The 24,150-nt window shown below is 37.8% G+C and overlaps 1 protein-coding gene across 5 annotated transcripts in view; it reads right to left on the bottom strand.

The window, feature by feature from the left end:
* NAV3 (neuron navigator 3) overlaps positions 1–24,150 on the bottom strand; it is a 1,719,037-nt gene that overhangs the window by 859,681 nt on the left and 835,206 nt on the right. The window lies entirely within an intron of this gene.

Genomic DNA, 24,150 nt, shown 5'->3' on the forward strand with positions numbered 1-24,150 from the left:
GACTCATTAAAGGGTGTAGCATAGGCCATATAACTCACAATAAAAAGGTGACCTCATAACACTGTGCCGGCAAGGGAAATGAAAGCAAATAACCACACAAATTCCCTTCATTCTCCAAACAACAACCAGGAAGCAGTAAGTTTAGAAAATACAAAAACCTTTACTCCGGGATTCAGTAATACCTACACTAAGTGTACACCATTCTGAGTGAACAGACAACACAGACATAACTCACACCTTCTTCCTCCTAATTTTAGTTTTCCTACTGATATTCTTGCAGCTTTAACTATTGACAGGGATTCATAAAGGTTACCACAAAGTGTAGACCGCATGTACACTTAGTGCAATCTTTCTAAGCACAAAAAGTGTGATAAGAATGTTCTTGAACACATATTGTGTCCACTTAGTGTAAGCTTTATTGAATGTGGCCCTTATTTTAGTTGAGCTCTTTTGTTCTAAAAAAGACCATCAAAATTGAATAATGAATCAAATGGCACATTTAAATACTTAAACACAGTCATATGAAGAAATCATGTGATAGTAAAAGACAAAAATCACAGGCAATGTTCTAAAAATGGTATAAAAATTGATATTAAATTTTAGAAGCTGATATAAAGGTCTACTAATCTATGATAAAAACGAAATATTGTATGGGTACGGTAGAAAATGCAGAATTTGATGTCAGTGTATATTTTTTTCTGGATGTGGGTAATACTTCTGTTGTAATCTTACAACAAGAGTATTTGTTGTCTGGGTATTTTAAATTCTAATGCTGGATCTATTGCTTATTTATCTCAGTGCTTCTCATGTGACATGTTTTACATTGGGGAAACTGAGTGTTCACTCAGAGAGCAAATATATGAACATTATAGATATATTTGCATTATAAATAAAAACATTTTGTTTCTTTCAAGAAGTTTACAGTTTTTTTTTTTTTTTAACTACTGACAAAGTGGTTAGTGATCAGAGGATCAGTTACTGGAAAATATTATTGGAGTATAAGGAATTGTTATGGCAACTTAAGCTTGATAGTAGTGGTCCAACCATTTTAAACAGCACCATTTCTATTTTATCATTTTTGAAACTTAAAGCACAGTGCATTAGGTAACAAATATTTATTTACTAATTTTTTGTTGCTTTTTTGAGCATTATTGTTTTATAAAATTTTTTAACCATCTGCCTTTTCATGTAGCTGTCATCTTCCTCTTCTCAATAAGCAGGTCTGGCTTACCTCCAGGGAGCAGCCTCCCTGGGGGTGGGGGAGGAGAATAAACTTCAGTGTGGCACCAGCACAATGGTACTTTGGCACTCACTGTGGACCTTTTATTTTTCTTGTCCTTTTACTACCTGCTGCCAGTTTACAAGTACACTACAGCCTGCAGTACTACGCCTTAGTAATGAGGAGTATAAATACTCCCAGAGGTCTTTTGTCATTACCGGACTACACTTGTTCAATGGCTGGCCACATCTTACTAGACTACACACATTCAGTAGCTGGCCACATCTTACCAAACTACAGATATTTAGTGGGTGGTCAGATGTTACCAGACTACAGACATTCAATGGTCGGCCACATCTTACCAAACTACAAACATTCAATGGCTGGTCACATCTTACAAGACTACAGACATTCAGTAATTGGCCACATCTTGCCAGACTACAGACATTCAGTGGTTGGCCACATCTTACTAGACTACAGACATTCAATAGCTGGCCACATCTCAACAGACTGCAACATTCAATGGCTGGCCACATATTACCAGAGTACAGACATTCAATGTCTGGCTACATCTCACAGACTACAGACATTCAATGGCTGGCCACATCTCACTAGACTACACACATTCAAGCAGCTGGCCACATCCCACTAGACTGCAAACATTCAATGGCTGGTCACAGCTTACCAAACTGCAAACGTTTGGTGGCTGGTTACATCTGCTTTGCCATTAAAGTTAAAGGCTTCTGTCCCAGACAATGACAAGATGGCGCTTATATAGTGAAACTTAGACCATGTCTTCCCAGGATGGACAAACTGGCACCAGCTGCTCTATCCCACCGCATTCTGTATGGCTTCTCCAGAACTCTGACCACTAATCAAACCATTACTGCCTGAGGCATACTCTGGGCTTTATCATTCTGCACCAAATATCAGACAAAACATATGAAGTACTCAGTTTTCAGTACATTTGCTGAAGGTGTTTCAGCATATTTTATGATCTAACATTTTCTCAAATCTTAAATTAATTATAGTTTGTATGGTTTACATCTAGATCAGAATGTTTTTTATACCTATAAGAGATTGAGCATTTGCTTTACAAAACAGCCTTCTTCAGTACATGTAAATATGTTTCCTGCCTGTAATCATTAAGTTTTATGAATAAAAGAACTCAAAGCTAGAGTTTATTTTGCACACCTCATTAACAGATTTCTGTGTTTCTATAGTTTCTTCAGCATTCTGCAATAAAGTTTGCTTTACAGATTATTCCATACTTGCTTAGCATATACATTCACATTTTGTTCAACATTTTGCTCTGACATTTTGCATATTTGTGTCATCTTAATATGCTCTCAGTATAAATGCTGTACACATTAGGCACACTAGATGTCCCAGTTCCTCAGCAAAGAGATAAATCATAGCTGGAAACATCTGTTTAACAGTGCTGCACTTCTAAGATGCAAATTTATTTTAATAATAAAATTATATTTTAAGCTATGAAAGCAGATGTGTAACAATACAGAAGTGACAACAGCCTGTGCATATGGTTGACCAAAAATAAAGTGGATTTTCTGTAAACTCCACCTTCATCTACTATTACTAACTCTTATTATTGTCAGGCTCTTTTGACAGCAAGGCTAACATTTTGTTACATTATCTGACTATGTAGTACCCATAATTTTAAAACACTGACACAAGAGGTGCCCTTTAGGCAAGTACTGTACAATTATTTTCTTCTTATTATTCTTCTGTTTCCTACAATGAATCAGAGAGGACATAAATACATCAGACTGTGTCTAACAGGAGTCGGTTTGTGTGTGTGCCAACCTTCTTGTCTCTACTACAAAAACAGTTTAGTGCAATCAGTAACTGCAGTAACCTGCAATAGTTATCAGGTTTCAAATCTTCTTCTTCTTTCGGCTTTTCCCGATTAGGGGTCGTCACAGCGGATCACCTGTCCGCTAATGATTGGCAGTGGAGTTTTACAGTGTTGAGTTGTCAGCCCGGCGCCCAACCTTCCACAGAAGGCACACACATGCACAAACTCATGCCTAGGGCCAATTTAGAGTGTCTAGTACACCTACAGCATGACTTTGGGATGTGGGGGGAAACCGGAGCACCTGGAGGAAACCCATGCGACTACAGGGAGGACATGCAGACTCCGCACAGAAGGCACCCCAGCCGAGGATTGAACCAGATAACCTCTTGCTGTGAGGTGGCAACACTAACCGCTGCACCACCATAATAATTTCTGTAAATGTTCAATGCAGCATTTCATTATAAATAAGCTCAAAAGTTGACATATGCTACAATCACCAGAACTCCTGGTTCTTAAGCAGTCTGACTCCCAAGTCACCTGACACTAGGCCCCAGTGAGCTATCATTGTACTTCCAATGGGCACTCAGCTTTGATTACATCCAAACCTTGCTTCAAGACTTCATATGAAAGAAATATGCCATTGTATTCTGGGATACTTGCTCTTTAGAGATGACTTTTGACATAAAATAAGAAACAGTGTGGCTATGTACATCAGAGACACCTTGATCATTTTTTTAGCCAACCACATGGTGACAGATGTGTTGTATTTTCTACAGAGAATAGCGAGGACAGTGAGCAGCTATAAGTGGTCTGGATGTAATATTTTCTCTGAGCAATCATGTGGACCTAACCACCACTCAATGACTGGGCACTTCAGACCTTTAAGGATGGATGATAGGAAAATAGGAAGGAGCACAAAAGGTGTGACACCTCCGCTACATGTCAGTATAAAATGCACACACACGCACACACACACACACACACACACACACACACACACACACACACACACACGCACACACATGCACACGCACACACACACACACACACACACACACACACACACATGCCGACACGTACATGCACACGCACACACACACACACACACACACACACACACACACACACACACACACACACACACACACACCATTAATGTTCCGCACTGTTCCCATGAGATAAATGTGTGCATATTCCAATGTGCAGCAGGTGGTTGGGACAAAGTGTACACATCTTCTGACTGTGTACGTAACCATCTGATACTGAACTGCCTCTCAGCTTACAGCTTTCCACTGTGAACTGTTTATTTTATCCTGGTCACCTTATCTTAGTCATAGCAACACCGGGCGACTCTGTTACTTTAGCTGCACCTCTCTCTCTGTCTGAAGTCATACAGCTAAAGCATTAAACTTTCACTGGATCACTGACTAGGTCAGACTTGGCAGGTCCCACTACAACATTCATAAGGAAATTCATATATAATGGGACCTCTTCCAACCAACCTTTTTGAAAGATTTAAGTTCATGGAATCCTGCAACTTCTGTAAGGCTAATATCACCTACCGTCATTTCAAAAGTGCTCCTTAAGCAAAGTATGACTTACAAAAACATTAAATCAGCTTATACATTGGCAGCCAACTCCATATCTGCACCTAGAGCCTACATCTTCAAGAGACTGAGCTAAGAATGCAAAGTTGCATTACATGTAAATCAGCCTTAGTGGTCCCAGTTAACAGAAGAGGCATTACTCCTGTGTCAGACAACTAAGGGCTCATTCGCCATCATTTTCACACTTGAAAACATTTTGCAAAAGGCTGTTCATCCTTTACTTCCATGATCTTTCAATAGTATGTCACCATTGTATCAGGCAGTACCATAGAGCTGTTTCGGTCTGTGAAAGAAAATGAAAACCGACTGCTTGCTAATAAGAATGTAGGAAAAAATTAAAGATCACCAATTCCTTGAACTCAGCAAGGACGTGTGCAGATAATGGGCTCCAGTTTAGAACTTTAAGCATGTCTTAAATGAACGCCCGCAATTCTAAGTGGACACAGAAAGTAATCTTTGAGAACACACACACAAAACAAAACACGCACATTCTGTCTCCTGCCACATAGGTTTACCTTAGCTCTTAGCACTTCAACTTGTACTTTACTCCATTTGTGCAAAATTCTTTGTGAAACTGTTGCAGCGTGCTACAATATTGGCTTCTTCACCTTTCATTCCTAACATCCAGCAAATTAGATCTAGATTGTCCTGCAAGGGACTGAGGCTTAGAAGTTAAACATGTCTCGGGGGAAAAACTAAAATGGTACTATTTTGCAGCCAAAGATGAGGCAATGAAGGAAACTATCTCATCAACCTAAAGGCTATAGAGAACTTACAATCATGGTATTAAACAACTGCAGATAGATGGGCAACACCCTATAAGAGAGAGTCACCTACTTGGACAATAGTACCAACCTGGTGAAAATATAAACCAGAAGTATGGGAGTCAGTGCAGAGCAAAAAGCTGTCATATTGCAAGCACTCCTGTGAGGCTGTTTAAATAATTAAATATTACTTATCTATATTTGTTAGGTAAACTGCTTTACTATACAAATGCCAACTTCAAATGACATTCTGTTAAGCACATTTCAACTGTCTATTTAACCACTGCAGTATATACTGTGACACTATGTAAACCACTGATTTCCACTGAGTGTAGTCAGATGTACTTAACATTTTACATGCAGTCTCAAAAAAAAAAAAAAACAAAAACAAAAAAAAATACTTCTTGGCCATATAAAACATCTGCTAACATAAGTTAATATGGGTTATCTGACTACTATGGTGCCACTGAAGTTATGAAGTTGTTTCTGTTTTTGAATCCCAGGACTCCCCTACAATATTAATAGGTTTATAGGTTCATAGGTGGGTACTAGGCTATTGGCCCTGAGGCCTATATAAGCCTAGCCAAAAGTGTTCCCTGGCTTTCGCCACCCAAGATAGTTATTTTCCTGCATCCCTGTCTAGCAGAGCCGCAGAAGTGATCCCCGGGGTGAATTTCCTATTTTGCATCCAATTGTCGAGATTTTTCTTAAAGAGGGCTAATGAGGAGCTTTGCTTGACGTGAATGGGTAGTCTGTTCCGGAGGATGGGAAGTCTCTGGGACAGGAATCTATCCCTGCAGCATGTTCTGTTTATTGTGGTGGCAAGGTTTAAGTCCCTGGAACATATGGTTTGGAGGGATTGGGGTTTATTTAAGTGTAGCAGGTCCAACAGATCTGGGTTTGACATGGCATTGTATGTTAGGCAGAGGTCGCCTCTGAGTAGGCGATAAGCGACGGAGAAGAGCTGGAGTTTTTTGAGACAGTCTGTGTATGACATCTGTTTGAGGCTGGTAATCCTCGTAGTGAGTTATTTCTGTGTCCTTTCTAGTTGTTGTAGATATCTTGTGAGGTACATGCCAAACGGGGCATTGTACTCTATAATGGGTCTGATGAGGGATGGGTAGAGAGGAACAATGACCTCTTTTTCTGGAGGTGAACCCATTTTTGATGAGGTGTGCCATGTAGAAGGATTTCCTGACTACTGTAGCGATGTGATTATCAAAGGAGAGACTACTGTCCACCTGTGTCCCAATGTCTCTTATCGCACTTCCAATGTTTAGTAGGCTACTACCTATGTGGTAGTTCATGGGTACAGTGTTTTCCCCAAAGGGGATGACAATGCACTTCTTGGCATTGAGCTTGAGGCCATGACTTTCACACCAAGCATTAGTCTCAGTGAGGCCCCTTTGTACAAGATGTCTTATGGCTTATTGGGACTACCTGGTCACAAATGGCACATTTAATTCTCACTTCATTTCTCTCATCTCAACCAGCTTGGTGTTAAAATGCACATTTTCTCATAGACATATATATACATATATATATATATATATATATATATATATGTGTAGAACATATACTGAATATTCCAGAAGAGTGTGTATTTCTATGTCATCCACTGACTTTTCCAGAGAAATGCTGGAGAAAATCCTAACAAAAACTGGAACACATTATTTTCTGGAAATTTCTATAGGAAGGTTCAATTGCTCTCTAGCTTGTTGTACAGTTAGCCATCATCTTCTTTTTATCAACTCTGCTTAGTACCTGTATGCTCTAAGCTTAACTGGGGTCAGACTTTGATTTATTTACTTTTCACACATGACAATGAATGTTCGCTGAGCAGTTTCATAATGAATTGCAACTGTCAATGATGTAACGAAGAGAATCAGACTGTAGCCAGGTTAAATAGTACTTAACCTCACTCTGCTCCCAGCACAATAAAGGTGTAATCGGACCCCACAAAGTACATTCATTTTGTGCTTCTTCTCAAATAAACTGGGGTGTTCACAACTACCTAAACTAATGGCTACAAAGATCTGCACATAGCCTCCTCACAAACAGAAACACAGCTCTACCATCATCCTTTTTATGGTTATAAGAGCAGCAGATGAAAATGTGCACGCTCATTAAGTAAGCATATAAAGGCAATATTTGGAGAGAGATTTTTGAATATATACATTTTACACACACAAATACATTTTATATATATATCTATATATATATATATATATATATATATATATATATGTATATATATATAGATAGGTCTGCTATACATGATCGAAATTTCAGAAAGCCGAAACCCATATGGCCGAGAACATATGTTCGACTTTCGAAGTTTCGAACATGTGGAAAAAAAAAAAAGAAAACTTACCTACATGTTGCTAGCAGGGGGGCGAGCCACCCTGTACCCCCCACACCCCCTGCAATTTAAATATACCAACTCCGAGATCATACTACAGTACAGGAAATGGAAATCTTCCCATTCCGCACTATACAGAGATGCCCGTTCTGCATGATTGAGATTTCAAAAGTTGATCATATGGTCTCGGCCATATGGGTTTCGTCTTTCTGAAATTTCGATCATGTGTAGGTGACCCATATATATATATATATATATATATATATATATATATATATATATATATATATATATATATATCTATATGGGGCTACTTTGATCCATCGAATTAATGTTTCAGCGAAACTCAGTTTCACTAGTCCAGTTCACCGAGGCTGTTGTTGGAGATTGCTGTACAGTGTGGATAAGAGAATTTTCCCTTTTCCCTACTGTAGTGTGATCTCAGAGTTGATATATATTAGTAGTGGGGGATGTGGGGGGTGCAGGAAATGAAGAAACCCCTGCATAATTTAGTGTAGTGTATTTGTTTTTTTTTTTAATTTCTTCTGTGAACTGTAGTTTTGCAAAAGTGCATTTCCGGTGAAACTGAGTTTCGCTGAAAAGTTAATTTGATGGGTCAAAGTAGACCCATATATATATATATATATATATATATATATATATATATATATATATATATATATATATATATATATATATGTGTGTGGGAGTGCTAATGAAACTAGATAAGGGTGGAGGGGTTGTCTTTATGGATCTTATTTTGTATTAAGGAAAAATGAACCAAATACTTAGAGACGAAAACAAATATTATGTTGTCTCTAAGAAGGAAATACATCTGGCTTATAGAAGAATAGACATGGAATTAGAGGAAATGGTAAATGAAGGCACCTTGGAAGGTAAAGCGCTTTCTTATTTAAAGGTTGAAAAGCCAAAGATACCTGTAATATTTGGTATCCCAAAGATCCATAAAGACATAATGGACCCACCGTTAAGACCCATTGTATCTGCAGATGGTTAAAAAAATACTTTTAGCAAAATATGTTGATATTAAAACTAAACATATTTGGGTGAATAAAGAAGTCATATTAAAAGATTCTTGGGACCTGTTAAGGGAGATTACATTGGAATTAAATACTGAGGATTTATTATTTGTCACAATAGATATTGTGGATCTTTTTTCCTCTATATCCTATGTAACAGGTATGAAAATGTTTGAGGATGAGGTGTTTCAGGATAAAAATTTAACTCATAGAGAAAAGGTGGTTTGCACAAGCTTGATGGAAATGGTCTTAAAATACAATTTTTTGCTTTTACAATGGGGAATTTTTTCAACAAATCCAAGGAGTGGCCATGGGTGCGGCCTGTGCACCCACTTTTGCTAACCTTGTCCTAGTTAACTGGGAAGAAACATACATCCTCGACTCGAGCTTCTCTACTTGTTGGAGATTTTTAAATTATATCATAATCTTTTGGACGGGGGTATGGATAGATTTGAAGAATTTATGTACTGCATTAATGGGACTACTGACTTTCTTAGGTTTACACATAAAATTTCTGAAAACAATATTCAGTATTTAGATTTAGAACTATATAAGTTAAACAACTTTCTAGAAACTAAAGTATTCAGGAAACCCACTTATTGTAATTCATATTTACATTTTAACAGTGCAGACCCTGCCCACTGCAAAAGAAATATTGTGAAAGGACAATTTGTTAGAGGATCACGGATGACTAGTAATATTGATGATTTTATCAAGGAGTGTGATTTATTGGAAAAAATGTTTCTGGAAAGGGAATATCCTAAATATTTTATTAAAAATATAAGATTTGAAGTAGAAAAAGGTAGACTAGATAGATATAAGCCCATTTTAGGAGAAAAGGAGGTTAATAAAAATTATGAGTTAGGAACGAAAGGAATAGATTCTAACAGGGAATATCAGCAAGCCCTTATTCTGGAATATAATGCATTAAATAATAACACTAGGATAATATTCCAGAAAGAATGGGAAAAGTTTATTTCCCTTACAGACTTAGAAGGCCTCCCTGAGAGTACACCCAAGATAGTTTTTAAGAATACCGCTAGTATAAAAAGCATTTTAGAAAGTAGGAAGGACCATCACAAAAAGGGTGGAATGGGTAAGAGAAGAAAAATGGGTATCTATAGATGTGGGAAGTGTAGTCAGTGTGAATACATTATAAATGAAGAAAACATTTTTTTTAGAAAGTACAGGGAGGTGGCTAAGTAGCAAAGGTTTTTTTAATTGTGAATCCAGGGGTTTAGTGTATCTTGCCACGTGTGAAATGTGTAACTCCTTTTATGTGGGCAAAACGGTGAGAACCCTCAAGAGAAGAATATATGAGCACATTTATGATATAACAAAAGGGAAAGAGACAAATGCCCTATATAAACATTTTAAGATATGTGAGGGTTATAAATTTCATTTTTTTGTTTTAGAACAAATTAAAAGTGACATCAGAGGAGGCCCTTGGGAGGACACAATAGGTTATAAGGAACTATGGTGGCAAATAACCTTGGAAGCAAACAAAACCCCTAGTTTAAATGAGTATGTATCCATTCTTCCACTCCTAAAATTAAGAGCAGCTAAGCTATAAGAATTGTTAATAAAGATGATGTAATATCTAAAAATAACAGAAGGTGGCACTGCTGGATCGGGGATTACACTTTCTTTAAACAGAAGAATGCTTTAAGTTTTATAAGCTATTTAACTTATGTGGTTTTTATTTAATTATTCATTTTTTAATATGGCGTTTTTAAGAGACTTTTGATTGACATCATGACATGAATAGTAATTTAAACATTTAAAAATTTGTTTTACTAAATATGATAAAGTTTTAAGAGGAAGTGAGGTAATATTGATCATTATTATTAATGAGCCCAATGAAGTATGATTTGTTTATTCAAAATGAAAAGTTTGATTCTATTGGTCAAAGGTTTTAATGATTTGTATAAAGGTGTTTGATGATTGCAAATTTATATATCTGATGAAGTCCAGTTAATAGGACGAAAACGTGAGTGTGGTAAAGGCGTTCATGCTATTGTTGTTTGTGGCGAATTTACAATAAAGTTCTTGGCTATTTTATCCTCTCTCCTAGCACTTTGCTCTCTTTGTTGGTTTATTTGGTATTGGTGGAGAGCTTTCACACTTTTTCTTGGTTATATATGTGGGAATGCTACAGAATTCTGAAACCCCAAAATCCTGAGACCAAAATCTCGAAAGTTCAAAATACTGAAAACTCAAAATACTGAAAACACACCGGATACCAACACTTACTATTCCTATACTATTATATTCCAGCACAAGTACATACAGAAACAAATAAAACACAAACCATATTACTCTTCTCCAAGTATAAGCAGGGGGGCAAGCCTCCCTGCACCCCCATGTGGGGGGACTGAGCCCCCCCACACCCCCTGCTACTTAAATATATCACCTCTGAGATTGCACTTAGTGTAGTGAAGTGCAATTTCGGAGTTGATATATTTAAGTAGCAGGGGGTATGGGAGGGATGCAGGGGGGCTTGCACCCCCTGCATATAGTTGAAGGGTAATATGTTTCTGTATGTATTTGTGGTGGAATATAATAAGTATTGGTATCCTGTGTGTTTTTAGTATTTTGAGTTTTCAATATTTTGAACTTTTGAGATTTTGGTCTCAGGATTTTGGGCTTTCAGGATTTTGTAGCCCTCCTATATATATATATATATATATATATATATATATATATATATATATATATATTCCATACATATATGTGTGTGTGTGTGTGTGTGTGTATATATATATATATATATATATATATATACACACACACACACACACACACACACACACACACACACACACAACACACACACACGCAGATATACACACATCTGTAATAATGCATACAAACATATGGGTGTATGAATGACCACAACACTGACTTCTGGAATATCAACGTAAAAATATCAAAGCATGGTAGGTTGACACATAGTGCACATGCTCCAAGGATTACCCTAAAGTGGGCTCAACTAACATTAAGTGCTTTTGAAGGGGTGCAGGCCTTCATGCAGCCCCTCACACCATCTGCTAATTATATATACTAACTCCAAGATCACACATTCCCTGGGCAAAAGGAATATTCCTCTACCCAGGAATTGTCAGTCTCATGCAGATGTTAACCATCTGTTTCGTTCCATCAAATGGCATTGACCAAACAGATGGTGACATTATGGAGCACCCAGAGAAAATCAAAACAAAGACAGGAAGGACATGCAGACTCGAAGCTGAAGACATCACTGCTGATAATCAAACTGGAGAACCTCTTGGTGTAAGGCAACAACATTAATTACTGTATTATTGTGCTGCTCTGTATGTGTGTGTGTGTGTTTGTATACACACACACACACACACACACACACACACACACACACACACACACACACACATATGACATTCCGTATAACCTAACAAAGCTGGTGCAATAACATCAAGTTGAATAGGTATCCTCCATTAAAGATCCACATGGCTTCCATGAGGTAAATGAATGCATATTACAATGTGCAGCAGGTGGTTGGGACAAAGGAAATGCAGCCCTCTGTGTTTAGTGTAATGCTGATCAGTCAATATATGGCAGAATGCTTGAGAAGTGGTACTGGATGGGGACTCTGCCATCCTGCCACTCTTGGAAGAGGCTACATGGTTAATGAGCTGAAATGGTGACAAAAAAGCCAGGTGCAGCCACTAATAGAATTTACCAGACCTACAGCCAGAGCTGTCAGTCTTTTGATGGCATGTATTAAGCCTGTTTGGTGAGATCATAACACCCATATGTACAATACAAAATATTTTACTTAAGCGTGTCTGCTCAGTCCTCACTTTAAGAACACCAGTGAAAGATATTTCAATCCATATTAATTTATAGATTTTTTTAAATTTATCTTAAAGCTGCAATTGACAGCTGCCTATAAAGTACTACTAACACAGAACACAGAGCAAATAGAGCAATGGCTTTCTGAACAGTATACTGCTTCAGATACTGCTGAAGAAGGAAATTTCTGAACAGGAACACAACAGCTGCTGAAACATCATCCACCAATTCTTTCTATTCTAGCTAAATGAAAAAAAAGCAAACACAGGCCAGACTTTATACTATATAGCTGTAACTATTAGACAATGTTGAAAGACAATATTTTGAAATGTCCTTATCTGATCCATGCAGCACATCAAAATCATAATTTTCCAAAACTGTATCAGTTCAGAAATACTGTTTTTTTAATACTGAAATTTGTAATCTCCATCAGCAAGGAACAAAATCCACTGGCCTCCCAAAATGAAGTGCATCAACAACTATACCCCCAAATATTATTTATTTATTTCCAGTTTGATAACCGGGGTGGTCCACTGGGCTCAAAGCGCCCATTTTCAGTGGAGGCCCGGGGAGAAAAGCTCCAATAAAACGTACTACAAGCTCCATAATATGAAGTACAATACATAGTGGAAACAGAAACAAACTAAACAAATTTTACATACAAAATAGCAAAAATTAAACAAAAGTTAAACAACAGCTTGGAGAAGGATATAAAGCATATTTACATGTTTAGTGGTTGAGAACAGTAGTATAAGGTTAAATTAATACAGAGGTTTAAATATCTGAGAATGATATAGAACTAACATTGGCATGGATGAGTTCTTTATGCATGAATATTAGCATGAGTTAAATGTACAGTGGTGGCTGGTGACTGCAGGAGACAGCTGAATGGGTGGGGGTCAATGGGAAGGGGTGTGGCCAACTAGAAAGGGGAGGAGCTATGCTCAAAACCACAACAACTAAATATACTGCCCTGGGTGCCATACCGTCATTATGAGAGTCCAATCAAGACAAAATGAAGTGTAGAAGATTAAAAATATTTCAGTGCATTGGCTGCATGACAGCTTAATATCTAGATGGAAGCAAAAAAGGTTGTGAGGCATGAAAAAATAAATTACTTTTTTTTAAATACATTAATGGAATGCCAGTCAAAATCAAGTATATGAAAAACAAGCAGCACTCAACACAAACCACTTCTTGCACTCCAGTTCTAATTATAATTTATATTCAGCTTTATTAAAGTACCAAGTAACATGCTGAAAGTAGAAATCTCTGATGCCCCCACTTGTAAAAATGTTCCTTATCCAAAAAAAGACCTGCTGCTTGACATGTACTTGTTTCATGGGGAAAACATGATCAAAGTAAAAAATGAAAAGCAAACAAGAAATAAGCTCAAGATACATTGCTTAAAAGTATTACTGTACAGGTTATGGACCACACGATTGGCATTCTGTTTACGCGTAAAGCCTGCAGAGATGACTAGAAGTCTCCAAGTGTAATGAGACTCTTAAAATAATGTAATCCTGTTCTTTATTACAAATACTGGCATATGCATTTCAATACCCAAGGCTTATACATTATCTAGTTAAGTATTCTCTACATGGCAACAGAAAGGCTTTCAATGCTGGCAATTCTTTAACAGTATGCTTATTAATGCTTACTTGCATCTTGCAATCTCAGCCAAGCTTACCTGATAGTCATTAAAGTATTGCTACTTAAACACAGTGAAAAAGGCACTTTGAGTAATAAGCATAAATCAACAGTACGAAAAATATGACAGAAACTAGACCATTCCGTAAAAGTCAAGGACAGATGAAAAGCCACTCTAGTACTTGTGTCTACCTTGGATGGGTGGGATTCTCTGCACATTTACACTGCATACATACTCCTTGCCTTGCTTCAACACATCCAGAGTCACTACATGGGGGAGTGGGGTGCAACAAGTATGTCACAGTTTGAAATATCTCTGGCTGACTTGTGATGGCCCTGACACATTTGTCATACCTCTCAAAGCTGGTGACTGCAGGAGACAGCTGAATGGGTGGGGGTCAATGGGAAGGGGTGTGGCCAACTAGAAAGGGGAGGAGCTATGCTCAAAACCACAACAACTAAATATACTGCCCTGGGTGCCATACCGTCATTATGAGAGTCCAATCAAGACAAAATGAAGTGTAGAAGATTAAAAATATTTCAGTGCATTGGCTGCATGACAGCTTAATATCTAGATGGAAGCAAAAAAGGTTGTGAGGCATGAAAAAATAAATTACTTTTTTTTAAATACATTAATGGAATGCCAGTCAAAATCAAGTATATGAAAAACAAGCAGCACTCAACTCAAACCACTTCTTGCACTCCAGTTCTAATTATAATTTATATTCAGCTTTATTAAAGTACCAAGTAACATGCTGAAAGTAGAAATCTCTGATGCCCCCACTTGTAAAAATGTTCCTTATCCAAAAAAAGACCTGCTGCTTGACATGTACTTGTTTCATGGGGAAAACATGATCAAAGTAAAAAATGAAAAGCAAACAAGAAATAAGCTCAAGATACATTGCTTAAAAGTATTACTGTACAGGTTATGGACTACACGATTGGCATTCTGTTTACGCGTAAAGCCTGCAGAGATGACTAGAAGTCTCCAAGTGTAATGAGACTCTTAAAATAATGTAATCCTGTTCTTTATTACAAATACTGGCATATGCATTTCAATACCCAAGGCTTATACATTATCTAGTTAAGTATTCTCTACATGGCAACAGAAAGGCTTTCAATGTTGGCAATTCTTTAACAGTATGCTTATTAAAGCTTACTTGCATCTTGCAATCTCAGCCAAGCTTACCTGATAGTCATTAAAGTATTGCTACTTAAACACAGTGAAAAAGGCACTTTGAGTAATAAGCATAAATCAACAGTACGAAAAATATGACAGAAACTAGACCATTCCGTAAAAATCAAGGACAGATGAAAAGCCACTCTAGTACTTGTGTCTACCTTGGATGGGTGGGATTCTCTGCACATTTACACTGCATACATACTCCTTGCCTTGCTTCGACACATCCAGAGTCACTACATGGGGGAGTGGGGTGCAACAAGTATGTCACAGTTTGAAATGTCTCTGGCTGACTTGTGATGGCCCTGACACATTTGTCATACCTCTCAACCTCAGAGCAAGAAATCTGGACAAAGTCATACAAAGAAATGGGACAAAGGCCCAAAAATAAGGACAATTTTTAAAATATTGCTCTTATAACCTTAGAAAGCTAATAGAGGTCTTGCATTAGTATGAATTTTCTGAAGGGTATGAAATCTGAAACTCAAATGTCTGTCATTATTTTCTAACTTCAGTCTTTAATTATTTGTCACTAATTTGCCAAAGAAAAACACAATTTTAAGAAAAATGGACCAAAAATGTGATGTAAAAATGTAAAATAGCAACACAATACAGCTGGGAACCTGTCAAAGAAGGGACACTTTAATATTAGTACCACTAACTTGAGCGGCTGACAAAATAAAATAATCTACATGCATTTCTGAAATAAAAGTAATCTAACTGATTATTACAGTTATTTCTTAATTATAACCCCTCCATGTTTGCTTCCAAAATTGCTATTTTGCAGAGGGATCATTAGGGGAAGAGCAACATTTTGAGCCAAAATCAGGGACAGTTGAGAGGTTTGGCTATGCCTAATTCTATAAAGCAATTTATTTGCATGTACCTCTCAACCTGTTAATGCAATAAAACAGGACAAGGCCAAATATATTGGGGGAAAATATAAACAGTACTAAAAATTGCTCTTGTATAAACTGAGACAGTTGATAGAACAGGTCTTACTTTAGCATGCATTTTTCTGAAGGTTACGAAGTCTGAAACTCAGTGTGTCATTAGTGACTCAATTCCTAAATGATTTGCCAGAAAACCACAAATTTTATGAGGAACAAACCAAAAATAAGAAGCAAAAAATCTATTAATTCTTTGAAAATCTGGACAGTTGGGAGGTATGGTTCAGCTGGGGCTGCCTAAGTTTGCCGCCCTTCCCCCTCACAAAACCATGGTCGAATGGAACCTCCCCCTGCAGCCATTCCAATGATCCATTACTTGGCTGTTTCACTCCTTTTACCATAAACACTAATGTGCATACTGATTTACTTCTATGATGATTTGAACTTCATTTGAAAGTTTTATTTTGCATTTTACAGCACAAACACTAAGACATCTGCTAAACAAACTTGGCATTAAAACTTCTCTGCCATTGAAACTCACATTCATTGAGACAACATTGAAACCCACATTCAAAGAAAATACACCCATGGCAGATAAAGATTAATTCTGGCCTGTTTTCAAATCATAGGCCCCTTGCATATGAAACATACATGTGCTCTTTGATACACCTTCCTATTGCTTTGAACATTTTTCCAGTAAACAATGAAACAAAATGCATGCACCAATGACAAAACTGCCCAATTCAGAACATTTCCATCATAAAAGTCTACTCAAACTTCTACAGTCCACTATTATCAGTAAATATGCACAATTCTACAGTCCACCATTATCAGTAAATATGCACAATCTCTGAAGTAGTAAAAAAGTCATCTAAATAATTCCACGTTAAATAAATATGTAATGAAGAGGTTGCTGCTAATCGCCTTTATATTTCATGGTTTCATCGAAAAATAAAGTGTCTGATGCCCCTGAGGAATAACTTGCCTAAATTACATTAAAAATAAGCTAGTAATATTGCAATAGGAAATGGATGGCAAACTGATAACAGGCTCATAGTTAGTATCTTAACTTTCAGTACGGCAGCATTCACCCCTTATGGGTGTAGAACCAACAACCTTCTGCATCAAAAACAAGTACACAACCTGTTGTGCTATTAGCAATGTGAGTTAACTTAGTATAATCAGCACTAAACTTCTCTTCCCCTGCAGCTCTCAGCTCCTTGTAAAATCTATTCAATACTCAACTGCATCTCAACTTCGCAGCACAAGAAATCTGGAAAAAGCCAAATTAATTGGGGTGGGTCAAAAGAGCAAAAACCAGGGACACATTAAACATTGCTTGTATAATCTTGGAAAGCTGCTAGAATAAAATGCTGTGTTACCACCGTACATTTTACTGCCAAGGTCCCTGTGCAAAAGAGTCAGGACAACATACCACTATGCCAAATCACCTGCTTTGTGAAAGGAAAATGCTGTGTTACCACTGTACATTTTACTGCCAAGGTCCCTGTGCAAAACTGTCAAGAGCAACATACCACTACGCCAAATCAGCTGCTTTGTAAAAGAGAGGAAGACTGAAACTTTAATGGCTATCATTTAATGAATTCAGTTCTCACCATAGCTGTCAACCTCTTAGCACAAAACACCTGGACAAACCCAGTAATGAGGGAATACAGCCCTCAAACATATTCAGTGAATTCAGTTTTTGCCATAGCTGTCAACCTTAGCACAAAAAACCTGGACAAAGCCAATAACAGGGTATTACAGTCCCAAAATAAGGACAATTTTCAAAGCCAATAACAGGGCATTACAGTCCCAAACATAAGGACAAATTTCAAATATTCATCTTATAAACTTAAAAAATTGCTATAATAAAAGGTTGTGTTACTATATATTTATTGCTAGAATAAAAAAATATTTTACTATGTATTTCCTGAAGAATATGAAGACTGAAATTCAAATGCCTGTCAATTTTACTTCTGATGGAACAAAAACAATTTGACACATGTCTTTGTAAAATGGCAGGACACCAGAGCAAATCCACACAAAATCAGGGATAAGATGCAGACTCCACACAGAAAGCACCCCAGCCAAGAATCAAACCAGAAAACCTATAGCTGTGAGGCAACAATACTGCCACTGCACCATCAAATATGTAAGGAATTAAACATTCAGAAACCTGAAGTCTGAAATTCAAATGCCTGTCAATTTTATATAACATTTGTTAATCAGGACAGTCTGACTTGGAACAAATAAACAATTTTCAGCAGAGGCCCAGGAAGAAATAATGCAGACATGTCTTTGTAACATGGGAGGACACAAAAGTAAACCCACACAAACATAGGGAGAAGATACATACCCCCACAAAGAAGACACCCCAGCCAAGAATCAAACCTGAGAACTTGCAGCTGTGAGGCAACAATGCTACCACTACACCATCAAATATCAAGTATTGCAATATTTACAAACCACAGATATTATGAGGAACAGATCAGATCAAATATGAGGCAAAAATCTGCAATTTTTTTTTACAAATGGTGGTGGGTAGGGAATTCAGGTCTTTAACACCTGCATACAAGGTACAGGGTTCAAGCCTGAGGTATTCCCTACCACACCACCATGAGTCTAACCACCAGTATATTGCACCTGGGGCATTTTCACACACACACACACACACACACACACACACACACACACACACACACACACCAATGAAATGAAATAAAACATCTGCACTGTATACTGATTTTATACTTCACATCCATAACTGTACAATGTACAGCTCTGCAAATGGTGGAACCTTTGATAGTTAGTCTCTCCATTAGGTTAAATAAGACATACAGACAGATACAGACAAACCTTATATATCTATCAAACGCCAGCAACCAGCTTCTACAAACTGACCCAGCGTTACAGAATGATATGAAGACAGCTGTCATTCGACTTTGGCTCAGTCAGCTTTTAAGTTAAGCTATTCACGCCTAGTAGCTGGCACAGGTTCAAATACCATAGCAGAGATACGGGGGGGGGGGTAGTTTCAAAATATCTAACGTATAACATCTACAACATGAGAAAAGACTGCCCCTTAAAACACTGAAATACCAGACTGAGGAAGCACGGCTAAGCTATCTGTACTTCCACCACCAGGAGGAAAGCATTAAGTAATTAAATCAGTAAACAGCGAATACTGACAATGAAAAAGCAGCTAGAAAGGGCTTCCAATACCTCTCCGGGACAGCAGACCACTATGCATTCCTCTAAACTACATATATTTTAGCCCTCATCTTCTCACAGCACAATGTCTTCCTGAAGTAGTTCATGCCGTTCCTTACCAGCCTTGCAGGGATCCTTATAGTCGATAGGCTCGGCGACGTCCTCGAAGAACTCCTGCTCCAGGTAGTTTTTGAGTTTGACCTTCCCTTGTGTTTGACTCAGTCACGAACGATGAATCATTCAGTCCACAACTGTTTGATTGATTCTCGCTCTTTTCCCAGTACATAAAGCCCGGGAAGAGAGCGACAACAAATCAGCAACATTTAGCCCAAGCACGTCATGTACGTGCCTGCGGATGTTGCAGTCTGAACCCCTTCCAATTCTATGCGGTTTGGAACCGCATAGACTGCTGGGCATCACCCTGATGCCTTAATTACTTCACCGGGCTGCAACAACAACAAAAAAAGTCTTTTATTAAAATCGCCGCAACCCGAGGCGGTTAAAGTGCACATGCGCGTACTTGCCGAGTCGCCGACTCGGAGACACAAAGTAAAAAAAAAAAAAATACATAAATACTGTCACTACTAGTACACAAAAAACAAAAGGTACTTTTTCTTTTTTTTTTGCTGAGGGGGCTGCAGTCCGGCAGTCCGATGCCACGAGCCGCCCCTGTTTAAATCCTCTGAGAGTGGTATAGAGGTAGCATTAGCATGAAGGCAGTACATAGGGTTAATCAATAGTGTGTAAGGAAGAACAAACTTCTGTCACTACTAGTACACAAAAAACAAAAGGTACTTTTTATTTTTTTTTGCTGAGGGGGCTGCAGTCCGGCAGTCCGATGCCACGAGCCGCCCCTGTTTAAATCCTCTGAGAGTGGTATAGAGGTAGCATTAACATGAAGGCAGTACATAGGGTTAATCAATAGTGTGTAAGGAAGAACAAACTTTGTGTGTTATAAAGTATTTATGTATTAAGCAGGTTAGGTAGATGGAGTGCAACTGCATTTCCATTTTTGGGAGAGGTAAGAATGCAGCTGGGTTTGGAAGTGTTCAGAGTTCTCAGAAATTTTTACAGATGGAGGGAGAGAATTCCATTTTTTGGCAACGAGAAAGGATAGGAGAAGCTGACCAGCAGGACGGTTTGGTTTATAAACACAGATCAGATTTTGTTGGGTAGATCTTAAAGTTCTGTTTGGGGTGTATAATGTTAAGATGTTTGTTAGTGCTGGGCATACAGTTGGTTTAAAAATAAGCTTGTGAGTGGTGATGAGTTGGAGGTAGTCAAGGTAGTTTGGGAGTTCTAGCCATTGCAGCTGGTGGAGAGGTTTACAGTGGTGAGTGGAGTATTTGGAAGTGGTGGCGAACTTTGAGATTTTATTGTAACAGGATTCTAGTTTAGAACAGATGGAGGAAGATAGGTTGGTTAGTAGGGGAGCACCATACATTAGTGAGGGTAGTAAGAAGGTAGTGGCGAGGGTCTGTCTTGTTGAGGGGGAGAGGAAGTGGGAGTTTCTGTACAGCATGCCAAGTTTTTGATGGGTTTTCTTTGTATTTAGCTGAATATGGGTATTGAATTTTAGGTGTTCTTCAATAGTAACTCCAAGAAGCTTAGCAAAAGGAACAACTTCTATAGTGTAGTTGGCAAGGCTTGTAATCTTGAAAGAGGTTTTGTCTAGGTGGATAGATTTTGAGGGAGAGAACTGAGGGAGAGAATAGGAGGATCTTTGATTTGATGGCATTCAAAGAGAGGTGATTTTGGAGCATCTAGTTCTCAGTAGTTGAGAAGGCAGTTTGAGTTTTTGTTTGGAGCTCAGGGAGGTTTGATGCAGAGCAAACTAAAGTCATCTGCATATTGTACTATCTTAGTGTTAGGAATGGCTGCATGGAAATTATTAATGAAGATATTGAAGAGCATAGGGCCAAGAATGGATCCCTGGGGTACCCTGGTTGGGGTAGGAAGGAAGGCTGAGGTGCCAGTATTCCATTTTACTGCCTGAGATCTGTCAGAGAGGTAGCTGCTGAACCAGGTAATGGTGTTTTGTGAGAGGTTAAGATTGGAAAGGTGGTGAAGAAGGTGGGTATGGGAGACTGTGTTGAAAGCCTTGGAGAGGTCAAGGAGGACTGTGGATACAAGTTCTCCAGAGTCACAGGCATGGTTTACAATGTCTAGAAAAGAAAGAAGAGCTGTTATTGTGCTATGGCCAGAATGGAACCCATGTTGTGTTGGGGTGAGTAGTTTGTTATGTGTAATGAATGGTCTGAGCTGGAGGTGAGTGTATTTTTCAAGAATTTTTGAAATAGGGGAGAGAGAATCGCTATGGGTCTGTAGTTGGAGATGTTATTATTTTTGCCTCCTTTATGGAGGGGTAGGATAAAGGCCGCATGCCACAGTGTGGGGACATATGATTCTTGTATGGATCTGTTGATGAATATGCTAATGGGGATGGTGATGCTGTCTGCTGCAATTTTTAAAAAGAGTGAGGGGATATTGTCAGGGGCATCGGAGCAAGGCTTAAGCTTAGAGAGTTTTTTATATATGAGGTGGGGATGGGTTTGAGGTGGAATATGGGAGGTGAGTTTGGGGTGGAAGGTTGGGCAGAGGGTTGAGTGCCCCAATTTATCAGTTTGAGAGCACTGGAAAAAGTTGTAGGGTTAAAGTTGTTGAGACTCCGAATATGGATATATTGGTGTAGATGAGGAGAGGAGGGGGTTGCTCTATGGATGAAGTCTGGTAAGTGATCACTGATAGAGTCTGGTAAGGTGCCAGTATGGGAGATTTTGTCTGGGTGGGAGACAAGGATCCAGTCCAGTATGGAGCCTGGGGGTTATTTTTATTAGGTCTGGTTATAACATTTGTGAGTTGAGTGAAATTACAAAGATTGATTGAAATGGTGGGGTTATTGGCAGTAATTTTGTTCCAGTCAATGTTCACATCTCCTAGGATGTATGTCTCAAGCTTGATATTATATGAGGCCCATAGAAGAATTTCTATTTATAATATATATATATGTATGTATATATATATATATATATATATATATATATATATATATATATATATATATATATATATATATATATATATATAGATAGATATATAGGGGGGGGTTGGCATAATGGTTAAGGTGTTTACCTTACAGACACAAGGTGCAGGGTTTGATTCTCACTTGGGGTAATTGGCTAGGCTTAAAAATGGCCCACAAGGGCAGTTAGCCTAGTACGAAACTATGAACTATTATATTATAATTATATATACTATATATATTATATATACATTATATAAATTAAATAATTATATAACAACTTTGAGGCTGCAACATCACATGGGCATGCAGTGGGTATTTGTGAGTATGGGTGTTCATGGACCATTGCTGAAACAAATTTTCATGTACTGGTATTTTAAATCATGATTTCAAAAATGTATAGGTTTTGACAAATCTGAATGTCACTATATCATATTTATAGCAAGACATTCCAAAGCATTCACACCTGATATCCAACAGGGTTGTCCTATCGGATTCACAAATTGAAGGAATGCTCATGGGTAGTGGAGATCATGTTTATGTATATTTTAAGATCATACTTCTGAATAGTATGATGTTCTTATTTAAGGGATGTTCTAGTACTCCTTATAGAAAATATGCTGTTCTGACGTAACCTTCATGGACCATTCAAGCCAGTAATTTGTTTTGAACTCCTTTGGTCAGAAAATGAGTAGCCCTAGACCACCTGTTGTTCCCGTTCTGCATATGCAAGCAAAAGTACAATTCTGTCACATGATAGCTTCCTGGTAATTAGTTTGGAAAGACTGATGCAGTAAAATCATACAACTCATCTCCCAGAAAAGATCCTTGATTCGTTCTTCTATGACAGCCCAAGTACTGATGCCATCCTATAAACTGTTTGTGGTCTAGCAGTATTAAAATGAACATATAACGTTTCCTTTATCAAGACCAGGAAATTAAATCAAGACTGGAAAATTACCTGGAAGAAACTAATCATGGGGAATGTTTGGATCCAAATTAGGGACTTTTAATAAAAACGGTTATCTTGACTTAAACACACACATTTCTTCAGTTACTTTGTCGGGGTAATTCCAGCACTTTAAACATGTAGTCTAGCATAATGCAATAACATATCAACATCAGAAGATAAACATATAGGTGTTTTTGCATGGCTGGTATCAACCTGTAGAATAAAACCAAAATGTTGTAATCAGGGTCCCATAAATGCAGCGGAGGCATCCTTGGAGTTAAATGTTCAATAACTTCTTCAGCATAACTTTATGCATTATGGAAGAGACAACATGGAGTCATCATCACCTTGCCTGCACATGACAGGAAACTAAGAGCTGTACTAAATCCACTTTACATCAAATACATTTTTACACTGATAAGCATATTCTCTTCAGCTGGAAGTTCTATATATGACACTTGATACAGGATGCGCTCATAAACCTGTACTCATGTAGAGTATATCTATGTAACTAATTTCCAAGTGTCCCTTTGATACATTCTTCAAAGAAACAACTGTGATTACAGCATACCTTCACTACATTTTCTTTTTTAATTTTTTTTGG

The sequence above is a fragment of the Protopterus annectens genome, chromosome 11.part0 (assembly GCF_019279795.1).
Source record: "Protopterus annectens isolate FY-2018-M chromosome 11.part0, PAN1.0, whole genome shotgun sequence".
NCBI classification, from domain to species: Eukaryota; Metazoa; Chordata; order Ceratodontiformes; family Protopteridae; genus Protopterus; species Protopterus annectens.